Source organism: Chelonia mydas, chromosome 15, assembly GCF_015237465.2.
Source record: "Chelonia mydas isolate rCheMyd1 chromosome 15, rCheMyd1.pri.v2, whole genome shotgun sequence".
NCBI classification, from domain to species: domain Eukaryota; kingdom Metazoa; phylum Chordata; order Testudines; family Cheloniidae; genus Chelonia; species Chelonia mydas.
This window is the reverse complement of record NC_057856.1, coordinates 23,100,473-23,118,320: the sequence shown is the minus strand read 5'-3', so window position 1 is coordinate 23,118,320 and position 17,848 is coordinate 23,100,473. Positions and strand designations below refer to the sequence as shown.

The following is a 17,848-nucleotide window of genomic DNA, read 5'->3' as shown; positions in this document are numbered from 1 at the left end:
GGCACTTATCTCCCTTACATTCTTTGCAGAATCCCAGCACAGGTATTTAAGGAGAGCAGTGTAGTTATGTTTTCATGCTATTTTTATTATGGTAATACCTGGAGGGGCCAACCTCCAGCGCTGCCCCGCCCAATCCTCATTGGGCTAGGAGATGTATACACACTTTGTAAGAGACCCTCTGCCCTGAAGAGCTTACAACCAAACCAGATAAGCAAAAGAGGAAGTGTAGTTATCCCCATTTTACAGATAGGGAAGTGAGGCACAGAGAGAGCATATTGTTTGCCGAAGGTCACATATCAACTGCATGGCAGAACTGTTGATTATTAGAGCACTTACAGCACTGCTCTAACCTCTTTAGGGCCTGTGGTGTCACACATTTCCAGAAGGATTAATACATCTCTGATGAAGGAATGCAAGATGCAAGAAGTGTTTGTGCCCTCGTGAGCTGCGTTCATAAACACAGCCTGCAAGTACACAGTGTTTAGGCATGTAATACGGGAGCACTGGTGACCAATGTGAGTGGACATGAAATAGACTGCACTAAAACAGAACAGCTTTGGGGTTGCGAAGTGTCAGCGTTGTCCAATTAAGAACTGGCTTAAGCTTGAGCCATTTAGTTCCACTGACAGGTATCCCAGAAGATCAAGATGAACAAATATTGTGCCATTTCCGAACACTGAGCAGTTTTTGTAGAAGTTCCAGCTGTATTGTTGGTTTATGACCAGAACCTCCTTTGTGGCCTGTAAGCTTTCAGTCTCCACAAAGGAAGAGAATACTGGAATTTTCTAATAGCCCCATGCTGTAGCCTTGAATAAAGGATACCAGCTAGAGTCACTGTGTGAACATTTGGTGGGAGTCTATCATCAGAATTTAAACTACCATCTGTTACATGGTAAGAGCTGGGCATTACTGTTTCAGAAGACAAACTGTTAGAGAGACAAGCTGAGTACTTAGAAGTCATTCAGTAGCTGCAATGCTATCTGGGATGATTCCATAGACCTAGTAAGTATTTGGAGCATACTGAATTTTATCCTCACTCCTCCCACCGATAGGCTTGCCTACCACGTAAGCTGCCCAGAGCAATAAGACTCTGGAGAAATACGTTTCTAGCATTACTTCCAGAAGGAGTCACAAAAAAGCAGTGCTTTGGGGAGCTGTGACAGATATGGCAATTTTCTTCAATATCCTTGAAAGACCTTGTATTAAGTTTGTGTATTATTGTGGGCCAGGACATAACCTCTCTCTGGAGGGGCGGGGGGCAAGATGTGATGCGAGGTCTGAGAGTGCAAAAGACTATATTGAGAGTGTGCCAGACAAGAATGGACTTTGGGGACAATAAATGTAAAGTGGATTTCCTGGGGAATAGAGAGGGAGAAATTAAAGCATGTTCCCTGCCACCAGTTATGCAAATACCCAGTCTTTTGAAGCTACACCCTAAGGAAAGGGTCAATGTCTGCTGATTATCTGTTTCCAGAGATCAAAGACTCAAGCGCTATGCAGAACCGACCGCACTGTTGAGCCTGGGTTCGAGTTCTGAGACCATTATGAACTTGTAAGCACAGGAAAAAACCCAGTTGAGGGTTTTGAAGGACTAACACCTACCAGTGGTTGAGGCTGGAGTTGGAGGTGACCTCTGGAAGCTTTTTAGCACGTGTGTAGATTCATTTATGATTTGTAACATGTTTTCTCCGTAATGCTTTCACCTTAATAAACATGTTTGCTTAGAAAGAGTGTGTGGTAACTTAATGGCTGGCAATAACACTGTTCACAGCTTCCAGGGAAGGCCTGTCTACACTTGAAATGCTGCTGCAACTGCACCACTGTAGCATTTCAAGCATAGACACTACTTACCCTGATGGGAGGGGTTCTCCCATTGGCTTAGGTAATCCACCTCTGAGGCGTGGCACCTAGTTTGACAGAAGTTCCGTTAACCTGGCGCTGTCTATGCTGGGGATTAGGTCAATTTAACTATGTCACATGCCTGAGCAATGTAGCTAGGTCGACCAACTTTTTACTGTAAGCTAGGCCAGATAAAGCAAAGCACAGATGTTGGCCTATTAAGGCAGTCTGAGTTGCTGGGAATATCACAGTGTAAGGCAGGCAACTGTACCCCAGTCAGGTGAGAGAGAGAGACCTGTCTACACCCAAGAGAGGAGACAGCTGGGGGCTGGAAACCCTTAAGTGAATGCCCTTGTTGGACCACAGAGGGGGAACCCAGGTGTAGCTGAAACTGTGACAGAAGTGACCTAGATTTCGGCAATTGTTTACCTTGATGCCTCATAATGTACCAATTCAAAATACAGCGTGGCTCCACACACACACACCATCCACTATTTGTTTAGAAGCACCTGCAATTTGGATTTTCATTTTAGCGTAGGTCTAGCGTTTACCCACAGACGTGATGGGTAACTGAATTCTTCTGTTGAGATCATTAGGTGGGGCCAGGTGCAACTGTTCCGTTTTATCACATTTTAATGTTAACTGAGAAAAACAAAGTCAGAGCATAGGAAGCACTGAATAATTGAAGGTGGTTTCCTTACTTGGCGGGGGCGGGGAAGAGGTGGGATATTCGATGGCACCACTAATGAGGCCCTCACAGGTTCTGCAAGGCATTCCACATGAGGCCAAAATGACGTTCACTGATTCCAAGGGATGTGCAGCTGCTACCACTAGTTTACTTTGAAAACAAATCCAAATTATGCATCCTATCACTGGACTTGCATTCCCAGAAGCAGCTTAGCAAACAAGTGCTCTCTCTCCCCCGCTCCCCATATACACACGGTTTCCATCACTGGATAGGAATTCAGTGTAGTTTCAGATTTTTTTTTTTAAAAAATACTCCTTTAAATTATGCCATTTCAGTGGTTCTGATGGTCTATGTCCCACCCAAGGTCTCAGTTTATATTTACTGCTGTAAATGATGGGCTAGTTAGAACAGACCTACAATCCCATGTAAGCCTCTAAAAATGCTTGTTTCGTTCTTTTGAGCTTTGTAATTAAGAACCGCTTACATTAGTGATCACTGCAAACAACTGTAGTGATGCTTTATGATGTAGGGACACTGGGAAATATTTTCAAATAGATGAAGATACTTATGAATCTAATAACAAAAATGCATATTTTTGAAGCGAGAGATGTCAGAGGACATTCAATGACCATAATGAAATAGCAGTAGAAATTAAAAAGTTTGAATGGAAGCAACTTTAACAACAAGTAAAATATCCCCCAGAGCACGTCTTCCTAACTTGAGCCTGAAAATCAGGTTTTAGCTTGCTGCTGTTAATAGGAAAACTGCATGTACATTAATTCAGTTAAAAAGCATTTTAGCATGCTTGTGTAGATTCTTAATATGTACAATATATTTCTAAGTGTTAGTGTAGCAGGTGGTCACCCTGCTCCTGCCCTGAAGGGGTTAAAAGCAGCCCTGGAGAGGGCTGCGGCTGGGAAAAGCTGAGGGAGTAGCTGACCAAAGGTGTGGCTGGCTCAGTCAGAGCCCGGCTGGGGGCCAGGAGCTAGAGAAGTCTCACTCTAGCCCTGGAGTGGGAAGGGCTAGTTGCCTGGGAGCAAGGTACCTGAGGTGGAGCAGTGCTGGGGAAGGGCAGAAGGGCCTGGGGAGCTCCAGCCTGGTAAACCTCCAGGCTGCAGATCTTGGTAAAGGCCCAGAAAGGTACTGGGGCAGCCTGGGAATAGGCAGAGGCAGCTGGTCCTAACCCTCGCCAATGATGAGTGGCCATTACACTGCGGTCTGCCCCAGTGAGTGGGGGCTAGCTGATGACCGGCAGTAGCCACTGAGGCAAGGTGGGTTTAGAGAGTTGGGGGTTCCCCTGGGAGGGGAAACCCAGAGTAAGAGGGGGGGTACTGCTGGGGCAGAACCCTGAGGAAAAGGGCACTGGGGTCTGGGAGGGACATGGATGCCAGCAGCAGGCAAGACACTGGCCTGTAGATGGCCCTCTGGAGGCTGGAGAGTTAATTCCCTGGACAACCAGTAGGAGGCAGTGCACTGGTGAATCTCGTCGCCTCGCTACACAGGTAGTTACTTGCACTCCCAGGTGTGTTTTTTTTTAAAGTATTTTCTAGCTTAAACTAAGATTTATGGCCTCTAATCTGGAAAATACATATGATGCTTAACTTTAAGCGCACACTAAGCGCTTGCATGAACAAAGATGTTTTCCTCAACTGGTGCCTGGACTCCTAACAGAATAGCAGGTGATTGTTAAAGTTAATAATTCTGATCTCCCTTGCACCATTATAAATCAGGAATAATGGTGGTCAAACTGATTTAACTGTAATCAGAATCAGGCACTTCTCACTAGGCTGAGTTAATTCATCAGAGAGACCTTAATCCACTCGTCTTCCTCTTTGTTTCCAGATGCTATGTTACATTAAGACCTAGAGGTGATGCATGGAGGGGACACCCAGGGTTTGCCAGCTGGGCCCCATCCCTGTATGGAAGTTCCTAGAACTGCAAGTTGCAGCCATGAGGAGAGGCAGCAGCAAACATCTGGGAGCTGCAGGAAGTGGCTGCTGAGGATAAGGGGGAACATGACAAGCTATTTGGGGACAAACCTTTAAATCCTCCTTCCGCCCCCTCCCATCAGCAGGTACCAGTGATCTGTTAAGTCTGCTAAAACAACACTGAATCCTGTCCTAATACCCGCCCTTTAGAAATTATTGGTGATGTTTGGGAGCTCAATCCGAGGCACCTTAAAGGGGGCTGATCATTAGATCAAGCGCTCAGCACTTTCTGAAAACTCAGCCACCTTTAAGGTTTCTAGGTGGGCAGCCAAGAAATGGGGCACCCAGTGTCAGCCACTTGAAAGTTTAGGCTAAAATTTTTGCTAAGGGAGCCACGGCTGTAGTTGCTGCAGGCATAATATGGAAATATGACCAGAAAGGGAGGTAGTCTGCACATTCATAGATGGAAGGGAGCTGTCTGTGAGAATGTCTAAGTGGAGGTCCACACTACAAAACTTTGAGACCCAAAATTCCTGCTGGTCTCTAGAGTGGAGAAAGTCACAGTCAGATAGCGCTGCTAAAACTAGCAAGCCTAGCTTCAGCATTTCAAAGCTTTAGGTTTGCTGTTTGTGTCAGATTCCAGGTGCTTTATCAGGCACATCTAATTAAACAAAAAATAATCCTGGTGACAGACACTTATACTGAAATGTATTAATGGACCCTTTTAAATAGATCTCTATTTAAAAGAGGAAGCTGCTGCAATGTGCTTTCATTATGCAGTCGTTTGGGGAGGATACAATAAGATCACTGGACACAGACCTCTGTTTGCTGACAACTGCTAGAGTAGGTGGAGGACAGAATTTCATCTTTTCATTAGAAGGGAAAAGAAAGGGCTGAAAAGGTCATCTGCTCATTAAATGCTAGCCTTTAAATCTGGCAATGATTGGATGATCACATACATCTCTTAACTGAAAGGAGTTGTAACCATTTCCCTGGTAAACATCCAGCTAAGAATCTTTGGTCAACTGGCTGGAGAATCTTCATCAATTTTCTCTTCCAGATACATCATGTCATTTTAAAAAAAATGCATATAACAAGTACTGGAGCAAAAGCCCCTGCTATCCCTTACTCTATAGGAAGAGCACTTTCTGTTTACAAAAAAAAAAAGTTAAATTAAATTACATGAGCAATTATTTTAAGAGTATATTAAATCTTCCAATGTCAGCCGCTACCAAAGTTCTGTAGAGTGCTTGGAATAGCTGTTCTGGTCAGAAAGATACATTTTACAATTTGATGGTGCTGTAAGAGACATTGTTTAAACAGTAGAGTTGGGTGAACTGGGTCAAGTCAAACAAGGAGCAATCTGTCCCTTTAATTTATACCTCAAGTGAACCTTGGTTTGGATTTCTCTAGCTTATCTTCCATTTTTGATTGCTTGACCAGGGGGTAGGCCACCAGCACCCCACAGAAACATCCTCCAGGAGAGAGGCCTGGGAGGAAAAGCTCAGGAGGTTCCCCACAGTCTTCACAAAGTTATTCAGTGAGGGGTGGGGTGATTATTTCCCTGCAGAAGAGGCTGCAGTTTTACCATACGTAAGCACGAACCCAAGAAAATCTGCAGGAGTAGTCCTACTCTGACTGAATTCCTCATCTGAGTTCTAGTCCAGTGCCTCCATTGAAGTCTCTAGCTGAAAGCTTCCTAGCTACCTAAAACATAGCTGAAACCGTTAAGTACAACATTCAACCTGTCTTCTTTGTAGTTTTGCCTATAAACAAACTTTGACCATTATGATTTTCCATCAAACTTCTCACCACTGTCTTGACTTCAATCCGACAGCTATTTTGCTTCAGCACTTCAAAGAATCTTCCCCTGTATTGACCTCCTTGCTTGTGCCCAGTTCCCACTTCTACTGTCACTGACAACTATTCAATTGATGTAGTTTACACCTGCTAGCGTCTTATAGTCAATCATTAAGATCACTCAAGTTTTACTGTGGGGAAAGAATAAAGTGCTTTGCTATGTCAGTTAATTCTCTGTAAAGTTTCTTTTAAGATCTATTCCCAGCATTCTTTTACCTCTGTTTCTATAATCAACTGTCACTTTGAGGGTCTCTTGAGTTGGGTGCAATTTTGCCACCTTAGCTGAGCACATAGTAAGGGGCTTTATTTTCTCTCCAAACATTCCTTTGGCAATTCACTTATTAGTGTATTAGACACATTCTAAGCCATATAAAAACAGTCAATTCCCTCCCCTCATAGATTAGAGTGCACTAAAACAATTGAACACATAATAAGCATTTGCTTTTACCAAAACACATTTTTAAAAGCTAGTTTTCACTTAGCTCAGATTTAACACTAAAGATTTTACACATTCCTTAACAAATCAGAATGTGGTCCAGCATAGGTTATGCTGGTGGAAAACCTAGAATAGTTATATAAACTTCAAAAGAGGTTATTCCTCATTTACACTGTCACATCTGAGATCATAACAGAGGCCGTAACCAGGATCAGGACTCCATTATGCTGGGCACTGTACATATTTTCCAAGAATCCCTTCCCTAAAGAATGTCTGTTTTGATTGTAAGACAGAAGGGTTGGGTGGTAAAAGCCAAAGGTGATGGTGATTATAGTCAAGAAGTGTTAGGTGCCTGTAAGTGCTTTGTAAATCCCAGTAGGCATGTTTAGCTGCATAAACACCATAGCCGAATATGGCCCACTGATTAATTGTTTATAAATAAAATTAGAGGGAACTATAAGTCATGTAATTCAGTACCTTGACCCCTAAGCTCTCTCAGTCAAAAACGCAAGGCCTGGAGTTCATGGATTGACAAATGCTAACTTTTTTCATTATATTAAACTATGTTTGTCTCTGGCCCCAAGCAAAGAGACCTGATCACAGTACTTGGAGCTGTCTGACCACCAGGAAAAAGCAATTCATGCAGCAGCACATATGAACTTCAGGATCTGCTGAGAAGGAAGGGGGGTGGGGGGGAAGCCAGTTCTGATTCCTTCCCTATGCAATTCAAAGTATATGGTCAATTTCCTTGTGTTACTTATTTTACAGGTCTCCCTTATTTCCTTGTGTTACTTATTTTACAGGTCCTCCCATTCCCCTTTGTAAGAGTCTCATGCAGTCATTTGCAGAGGCACAGGGGGGCAATTCCCCCTCCCTGCAAATGTCCAGCCTGATCTCTTGGGCTAGGCCTTGGCCAACTTCGATAGTACTGCTTGTATGAGTAAGTTTTCCAGGATTCTTTTGTTAAGGCTTATCCATGGTATGTATAAACACATGCTCAGCTGAATCAGGGACTTAATATAAACCATAATGGCTGCTTTGAAGCCCGTGGGCTAAGTCTCCCCTGAACTGCTAATGTTACATCAGTGTAACTTCATTGACCTCAGTGAGAGTGAAACAGGAATAAAAAAGACTGACGTAGGTGGAGAAATAGACCCTTTGTATTCTATTGTCTAAATACTGCTCTTTGTCACACTAAACACAGAGCAGAGAGAAATAGCTTCTGTCATGGAACTATGTACATAGGGACTTACTTAGGGTAGGTCTACCCTGCCATCAGTGGTGTGGCTGAAGCGTGTGTGAACATAGAATCATAGACTTTAAGGTCAGAAGGGACCATTATGATAGTCTAGTCTGACCTCCTGCACAACGCAGGCCATGGAATCTCACCCACCATCTCCTGTAACAAACCCCTTAACTTATGTCGGAGCTCTTGAAGTCCTCCAATCATGGTTTAAAGACTTCAAGGTGCAGAGAATCCTGATTAAGGTAGCTTGAACAACAAGATCAATGAAGATGCAGCAGCAGAGGTTAGCCATTCAGGTACATACTCTGGATCCAGGGTGGGCAGGATGTGGATTCACAGCTATTATTACTGGAACTAGCTAGATGAAAGCTAGCTTGATATGTCCACACATGCTGCAGTCACACCTCTGACTGCAGGGTAGACCTACCCTATATTTGATGAGTTTGTACTTTCCCATTGGCTGCATCTGTTTAATATGAAGTCTGCCCAGATGCTTTAAGGCAGACTTCTGAGCACTACCTATATTAACACCCCCATGATCCTTTTGTACAAAGCCTTTAAAATGGGGAAATGGTTTTCTTTCACATTCTGTGATTAATCGCTCCCTGGCTGACACCTTTCTTGCCAACTTTCAACCAGCAGCACATGATTACAGCCAAGATTTAGAGACCAGAAAATAGATTATAATGGGAAACCCGACAGATGCTGCTGAGGAGTTAATGGAATAAGCTCTAGTACAAGGGAAGTTACATGTTCCTCTTTTAATAGGAGTTGAAATTGTTGTCTTGTATGGGCCTATGAGGTAATTGACCCATTGTAGCATGATTTAGATGTATTCCTAATTACTCACTTTTCACCTCATCCATGCTCCTTAGGCCTTGTCTACATGCAGAAGTTGAGTGGCATAGCACAAAGCTGTGCAATTATTCCAAAATAAAAATTGCTTATTCCAGAATAGAAAGTGTCCACATGGGGAAGCTATTCCAGAAAAGCTAAAAATATGACCAGCATTGCTATGCTGGTCAGTTTCCCCATGTAGACAAGGCCCAAGTAACAAAGTTACCCAGACATTCCAGTTAGTGAAGTGTCAGTGAATGAAATAGAGTAGGAGATTTTCAAAGTGAAAGGGTACTGGGACACCTAACTGTTCCTTGTGCTTTTGACAGTCATTCTCTACACAGAAATGTAGATTCTTATTTACGTCCAGGATGCCATTTTCCCCTCGCCTTCCATTTAACACCTTTCAGCATCTGCACATCCTCAAGACCTGAAACTTTCTTCGGCGTAAAATGCAAACATTTCTATACTTCAAATGTGTGCCATGCTTTATTAGTACAGCATTCCCACAGTATCACCTGGTCAGTCGCCATAGAATTATTATTGAAATCACAGATTGTGCCCCAGAAAGTGCCATTGGGGTGTTGCATATTTTATGGAATTCTATATTCCTTAGACATTTATTGCAGTGCAAAGAGATTAGGGGAAAACAATGCATATTGATTCGTTTCCTCCATCCTTTACCACTGTTTCCTTCAACAAGAGCTAAATGAGGGCCCCCTACTCTTATTTATTCTTTTCTTGGGAGCACAAAAAGCGGCTGGCAACTGGGGTAGTTTTCTTGATACCCTTAAAGCAGTATTGTTGATGTACTGACAGGGAGACTATTATACTTGACAGATTCCTCTGAGTAGCAAGGGATAGTTCCGATAGTGACTCATTTTAAAAGACAGGCATAACCCTGGGATTTATGACAGGTGTCTGGTATGTTGATGTGTGGTCATTTTCTTGGCCAGGTATTAAGGACAATCTGAACTTCAGTTTAATGCTCATTCTCTGTCAAACTATTCTATGAAACAGAATCTCCCAGAATGTCTTATCCCCTGCAAAGAGGCCAAAAGCGATTCTTCTAACCTTCCATCAACCACTTGCTCCATTACTGAAGCGTAATTACATTACAATACCTTGATCCAGATCCTCAGTTGGTGTTAGACAGTGTAGCTATTTGTTTCAGTAGAGCTATGCTGATATATATGAGAGAGAGAGAGAGAGAGAGATATAGATATATATATATATATTTTTTTTTTTACCAGCCGACAACCTGCCCCCTTGAATATAAGGAATAGCAAACAATTCAATTCCAACCCATCTTCAATAATAACAAAAGCCTTACTGTATATGCACAAAAATAAACCTAGTGGGGAGCAGACAGTTGATATTTACTTATTAAGATCTGAAATGAAAGACAAGCAATATGATGGGCTGGTGACATTAGAACATGAAGTTTACATCCAGACAGCCACACTGAAGCAGAAACATTGCGGATGTTAAAAAGCTCCTTGACCTCACCAGCTGAATGCCGGACTCATACTCCCAACAGCATGCATCCAATGAAGTGGGTTTTAGCCCATGAAAGCTTATGCTCAAATAAATTTGTTAGTCTAAGGTGCCACAAGCCCTCCTTGTTCTTTTAACTTTAAGATGAAGACCTGACACATTATGAAACTTACCAGTTGATATAATCACTGAAGACCAACCCACTCATTTTGGCAGAATGCAATTTATCATCCGTCATGAAGCTGGAGGCATTTGTGCCTCACCAGCATCTCTTGATGCCTGTTCAGTCTGGAATTAAAGTTTTGGGAGAGGAGGAGAAGTGTAAACACAAAACAAAGAACCCCCATAGTTCAAGAACATTCGAAACATTTGAAAATTCAGCCAGCTTTATAGCCTGTTAAACAAGAAGAATATTGAAAAAACCTGAAAATTTCAAAATATGGACATTTTCAAACTTGTAGACAATGTGACCAGCTCTGGCTACTGTACATCTTTTGCCTCATCAGCTCTCCATCAGAGCTTTTTTCCCCAATCTCTTAATTGGAGCTTTATTCCATCAGTTTTTCAAATTTACTTGATGCCCAGCTGAGAGCAATAAAACTGCAACCCATGAAGATTCCACATTTGCTGCTCAGATTAGTGATTGTATTTCTTCCAAGATTTAGTAGCAGCCATTTACCGAATTCCACTATATTGCTGAAAACTAAGTTGTTTAAAACATTCCATTTAAGAAGCCATCTTAAAAGTGTTTTCACATCTTTTGTTAGATACTGGTGTAAATACAGATTGTGAGGTTTCAATAAAGTGTTCTTTGCTATTTTATTAAAACAATCATAACAGAAATATGCTGCAATGAATTGTGTCACTAAATCAAACTGAAATATATTCCTGTTGTACATTTTAACCAGCCAACAAACTCCAGGCAAAAAAAACTTATTACCCTACTGATTGCTTTAATGTCCTTGTCTGGTAGAGAGACGGACTGTTCATTTAAAAAGGAGGACATTTGAATGGTATGTTTCAGCATTCAAATAATCCAATTGGTATAATGCAATATCAAAATGTTTTAAAAGACTTTGCAAGACAGAATATATAAAATGCATTATTAAACGGCACAGGAAAACAAGGGAACCATGGCAAACTAGACTTACTAGACTCAGAGAAGCCTCAATGCTGAAGCGATATATAGGAACATTAGGGCTAGCCAGAGACCATATGGTCCACTAAAGCAAGGTCTTTATAAATCTTGGCGCGTAATGTCAAATCAGTTGATATCACAGTCAGTGAGAAACAAATACAAACAGCTTCACTGAGTCACTAGACAATTTGAGCCAAATCCAGTCCTCCTTACTTACGCAAGTAGTGCCATTGACTTCAAATACATTAAGTCCCACTAAAGTCAACAGGACTATTCATGAGTAAGGCAAGCAGGATTTGGCCTCTATAGGACATGCTTCATAGTTTAAACAGCCTGTATTACACAACACACACACAAGTTATCCTCAAAATATTTGTCATGCCACAGTACAGGGGCTACAGTTCTATCTAATGTTGACACAGACAAAGCCAGGTGAGCAGGGGGAAGGAGGCTCCTTATTCCCCACACTGTGCAGTATGCAATGGAAAGGTATGTGAATAATCTGTTTTTTCTAAACAAGTTGCATGGGGAGGTCATCTTCAGCTCACACAACAAGTGTGTTAACATAGTCTCCATTAGAGAGATGTTGGGGAAAAATGGAGGCACAGACACTGGAAAGGATCAGTAATAGAACTGGGATTGGAACACAAATTTTCCTGGATTCCGGTGCTGTGCCCCAAACCTCTCCTCTCTACAGTTGATTATTGCATTTGTACCGCACCTAGCACAATGATGTCCTGATCCATGACTGAAGATCCTAGGCACTACCACAATACAAATAATTATTACAGTATCACTTGGGGGCCATGTTATTGGTTTGCCTCCATCCTACTACACACTGTACACACATTCTAAGACTGTTGCTTCCCTGAAGATCTTCCAGTCCGAATGGACAGGGGAATGTCATATTCTGGCCATTTGACAAACTGGGAATTGAGGTGCAGAGAAATTATGTGGCTTGCCTAAGGTAACACAGGAAGTCTGTCGCACAGGTGGGATCTGAACTCAGATCTCAGAGTCCTACTTCAACCACAAGGCTGTTCTTCCTGAGAACAAACAAACTGATGGCTCTTGACTATTCAAAGATCAAGTACCAATAAATCCTGATGTATTCTAGGTCAGACTCACATACTGTGCTTCTTGAATTTCATTGTAACTCAGTATCTGAGGACTCTAAAATATTTTCATACACAAGAGGTCTGAATAGGCTATGGATTTATGTTTTTTGTTGCTATGGTGATTTGTATTGTCACAGTTTTAATAACCTCATCAAAAGCAGGCATTCAAGAGCAATGTGGCACCTCTACATAATTTAACACCAAGCCATTCAGAGCTTGTGGTACCATTTGAAACACTGCAAAAGGAAATTAAAAACAAATAGAAATGAATCACCACAATACTGAAAGTAATAAATATTTGAGCTGGGGAGGTGAACAGTGAGTGGAAAGAAAAGTTATTTCTAATAAAATGGTGAAAACCAAAGGCATGATCATGCTCCTATTGAAATCAACAGCAGAATTCCCACGATCGGCAGCAGATTACTCAGAGCCAATGGTTATTGCAAAGAACAAGCTTACCCATTTGTCTAATTTATTAGGCCCCTAAAAGATAATGTGTACACATTACAGCAAGTAATTAGTGTCAGCTAAAATTACACTACATTAAAAAAAGTGCATATGACAAATTCCTCATGGGTGTAACTCCACGATTGCCAGTGGAGGGTAGAAGTCTGGCCCAAGACACTACCCAATGACTGTTCATTTGTTAGGTGAGGGAATATCTTTTATTGGACCAACTCTGGATGGTGGAAGGGGCAAACTTTTGAGCTCCACAGAGCTCTTCCTCAGATCTGGGCACATTTGCATGCTTGAGCATCATTTATAGGATGAAATTATGTTTCTAGTTTATTTGTTCCTGTTTTAACTGTATTTTAATAAACTTTGCTGAATGTCCCCTGGGTACCTTGGAAAGGAAGGCTTTAATAAGAGCCAAGGAAAATATAATTGTTCATGGTAGACCAAGTTACAGTCTCAGATACCTATTTACACCTCTGATTCTAGTGAGTTGTATGTGTTGATGGAGGTAGCAAGAGATCTTTGCCCTGTAGGGCTAGATCAGAGGTGGACAGACTCCAGCCCGCGGGACCGTCCTGCCCAGCCTCTGAGCTCCCGGCCGGGGAGGCTAGACCCCAGCCCCTCCCCGCTCTGGCCCACCTCCCAGGCTTTCTAATAAGCCTGTCCTGCCACTCTGAGTGGCATGATAAGGGGGCAGGGAGTGGGGGGGGGGGTTGGATAAGGGGCAGTGGGTCCTGGGGACAGTCAGGGGACAGGGGAGGTTGGATGGGGGTGGGGCCCCAAGGGGCAGTCAGTCAGGTGATGGGGAACAGGGGGTTTGGATAGGCATGGGAGTCCCGGGGGGCCTGTCAGGGGGCAGTCAGGGGACAAGGAACAGGGTGGGTTGGATGGGTGGGGGCCAGGCTGTTTGGGGAGGCACAGCCTTCCCTACCCAGCCCTCCATACCGTTTTGTAACCCCAATGTGGCCCTCGGGCCAAAAAGTTTGCCCACCCCGGGCTAGATCCTCAGCTGGTGTAGACAGGCATTACTCCATTGACTTCAGTTGAGCAACACCAATTCATACGTGTGAAGGATCCAGCTCAGTGTTTAATTTATGGAGGCCATGTGTAACTTGAATTAATTTCAAGCTGGGACAGATGCCACCCATTCCCCATCACGCTGATAGGGCTTGAGCCAAAGCCCATTCGAATCATCAGTTATCTTTTCCACGGTCTTCACTATGGTTTGGAAGAGGCCCCAGGTCTTTCTCAACTGCACATTAAAAATACAGAACACTTCTAAATGTATTGTAGTGCTGCCTTCAGGTCAATTGTGGAAGAGAATACAATAAGCCTTGAGAGGCTGAGTACCCAGAATCCCACTGGGGTCAATAGAGTAAAGAAGGTACTCAAGAGCTTTCAGAGTTTGTCCTACTATATATTACATTGTGAGATTGTCATAGGTAACCCTGAGCATCTTTTCCTACTAAAAACCCACCAATGACAGCTCTCTGGTAATTACAGTAAATACATCAAACTACAAAAATCTGGAACAAATTCAATTAAAAAAAATTTCCTGCAGCAAGGACTCCATTAAAACAGCATTAGTAGTCTGAAAGGCACACAACAGCAAAAAATTCAGTTAAGGATTAAGCCAATAACAAAACACGATTGGAGATCACATTAGTTTTTAGTTTGGTGCTTGCTATTGTGTATTGAAGATTTAATCCTGAATTTACTTGCCTGCAGTCAAGTCAGATTATTCTTTTTATTTTAATAAGGTTGCTTTAGTTATGCAAGTATTATGGGTCCAACTCAGACCTCTTGCCAGTGAAATTCAGGGTGAATCTACATTAAGCTGGGAGGCGTGATTCCCAGCTTGCCTAGATGTACCTGTGTTAGCTCGACCAGTATAGTCTGGGTAGTGGCTCAGGCTAGCTGTGCAAATACGTACCCACATGGACCCTGTTGTTACATACTTGGGTGGCTAGCCCAAGCCACCACCTGTGTTACCCCAGCAACACTGCTATTTAAGCATGATAGCTCGAGCAGAGCTAGCGTGGGTACCTCTTTGCACCCTGGGAATCACAAACACACACACCCCCCACTCAAATATAGGTGTACTTTCAATAGTATTCTGGATTTACACTGAAGTAAAGAGATGAGAGGTGTCAATACACGGCATCCATTGGCACTGCTGTAATACTAGTTGCAAATGCAGATTAAGGGTTCAATCCTGCTGCAGTTGAAGTCAATCGCAAGACTCATGACCTTCCAAGTGAGCAGGATCAGAACCATAATTAGACAGCACTCCGTTCTGGGTTTGCCACAAGCCCTCAGCACAGGGCAGTGCACAGCCACCCCTCTCTCTTTGTAACTACTAAACTTACCTCCTGCTCAGCCATCTGATGCATCTCTTCCAGTGTCTCTGCTGCTCCTCTCAGTCTGTGTCCTAGTAGTGTCCTGTCTGGCCTTCCCAGATGACAGGGGCAGCCATTTTAACTATGGCAAGGCTTCAGTCTCACTGCAAACAATAGAGATGACAGACATCTTTACGAGGGGAAGCCTCACTTCCACATGCAGTTAATCTTAAGGGAAATGGCAGCCATCTTGCTGGCTTTAGCCCCACTGACAGTAATTGGAGATAAAAATCATTTTGAAGAAGCAAGAGTGAGAGAGTGGGCAGGCTCTTGTGTTTTCATGAAATGGTTGGGAAAAAAAAAAAAAAGACAGCCCTAAAGTAACTAGAATCGCAGCATAAAATTGCAAGTGTTGGAAACCCTGGGCCCAAGCAAAGAAACTGATAAAGTCCACTCTTGACATGACCTTCAGTTTGTTTCCTGGTGGGTTAGCATAGCTAGACTGAATGCCCAGAATAGAGATGCAGGTGAGAACACAGTAGGCAACAGACCTACATCTACCCCTAGCAGAGGGTACAGATGCAGCTCAGCTACCGCTGCAGGTGTCTGTACAAAACAGACTTGCTTTCTCCCTGGGCAAGAAGCAGACCTCATCCCACCATGCTGAAATCTCTCTTTGAGTTACTTGCTGAAATGGGGCCCTTGTCCACCACTGGAGAGGAATCCCACATTTTTGAATGGAATATAGGAGTTAAAGGTGTTAACATAACCTAATCACTGTCCAACATTAACCAGTTGGAAACAAGGTCTGGTGTTTGGTACACAGAGACCTCGGCCGGCTTAGTACCATGGCAAACATTGTTAAACATACTTTTAAACTTCTATGAAGGATAAAGAAAAGGAGGGAAAAAAACAAAACATTTGAAATGTAAGGTATTAAGTAAGAATCTCACTTTAACAACACCCCTTGCTCCTCTCCCTTTAGCTGGAAAGAGCTTTTAGAAAGAAAACCCACTTGTCTGATAGTCTTAGATGGTAATAACTTCTTTTTTTATTCAAAAGGACAGTTAACTGAGATGGGCTGTAGCTGTTCCAATCAATCCCATTTCATCCCAGGTCACCGCCTCTGCTGGCTCCGGAGGAGTCCCAATGCCAACTGTGTCCCTCTCGGCCCATTCTGGTCAGGACATCTATCACGATTAGGATGATGAAGGCCCCCGTGTCCCAGGAGATGGTGGGGGAGGAGGCCCCCATGATGGTGAAGCTTGGTTCAGTAGCCTCTGTCTAGTCTTATTCTCACACTCACACACACACTTTCGTTAAGGACCCAAAAGAGAGTGATGGGTGGAAAAGCCCATCATAATTTAGTCCATGAATTAGGCCTAATATCAGACACACCAATCTTGGTTCCTTAATTTCTAGACCCATATTTTCCTACTTACCAAGCAGGATCTCACACTCTTTCAGTTTATCAGTAGGCTTTTGTTTGGACTAATTCAGCTTTTCTTCTGGTTTTCTTGCACCGATTCATAACATTCATTTACTGAAAACAACTTGACCTATTTTTCCACGGTTAATTCTCATCCAGCCATCACAGTAGCTCCCTTACAGCCCAATCAGTCTAAAGATTCATTAAGTCCAAGAATTTAGGAACAGGCCCATCCATTGCAAATACTTATCTGGGCCTTGATTTCTTCAGACTGCCCTCAAAAGTGTGTCAAAGCCTGAGCGAGCAAGCTCCTCAAATACCTGTCTGGAGAGGAGATGGTAGCTCAGTGAAAGCTGTTTGTGGACTCAGACAGCAGTCTACTTAAGTAGAAAAGTGGGGATCAAGTTCTAGCTGCCCCAATTCAGCAAGGTATGTAGGCAGGGGAGTATAGGGCTGGTCAAAAAATTCCCATCAAAATCATGTGATAGAAAATGGATTTTAAACCAAATGAAAAAAAGTTTAAGCTTTGTAAAAACACCCTCCCCCCCCCCACATACCCCCTGAGCATCTGTTCTGGAAATACCACCACAAATGCCTCATGCCTGTATTTTCTTCTGTGGACCACATCTCCTATGATGCACCAGAGCCAGACACTCCATGATGCACCTCAGTGGCTCAACAAGAGGGGAAGACTACAGTGCATCATGGAACTCAGCCCAGAGAGAAGGGGACATAAGATGCTTGAACTACAACTCCCATGAGGCACCATGGCAGGATTTCCAAACCAAGTTTTTAATCACTTAGCAGAGAGAGTTTGATTTCACTGAAAATTTGAAGTTTTCCCAGCCAACTCTAGTGAGTGGTTCCGCTGGACTTTGTTTGTGTTTAGGCTTAGTCATATGCTTGCTAAAATCAGGGACATAACCGCCTTCACTGGTATTTTGGTCAGGCCTAGAAGCACACACCAGAAAACAAGAAAGCAGATGGAGTCTCCGGCAGAAGTTTTCTGCTCAGATTCTGGCTATGCTAACAGAGGC

General features: G+C 43.0%; 1 long non-coding RNA gene across 4 annotated transcripts in view; it reads right to left on the bottom strand.

Moving 5' to 3' along the window:
* Window positions 1-17,848, bottom strand: part of LOC119563780 — an 84,742-nt gene that overhangs the window by 52,577 nt on the left and 14,317 nt on the right. For 3 of the 4 annotated variants that reach the window (XR_006286010.1, XR_006286011.1, XR_005222386.2), the window contains exons 2-3: window positions 15,413-15,546; window positions 10,505-10,619 (exon numbers count right to left, since the gene is read on the bottom strand). This is a non-coding gene — a long non-coding RNA (uncharacterized LOC119563780). The remainder of the gene's footprint in view (window positions 1-10,504; window positions 10,620-15,412; window positions 15,547-17,848) is intronic. The other variant, XR_006286009.1, reaches the window with a different exon arrangement.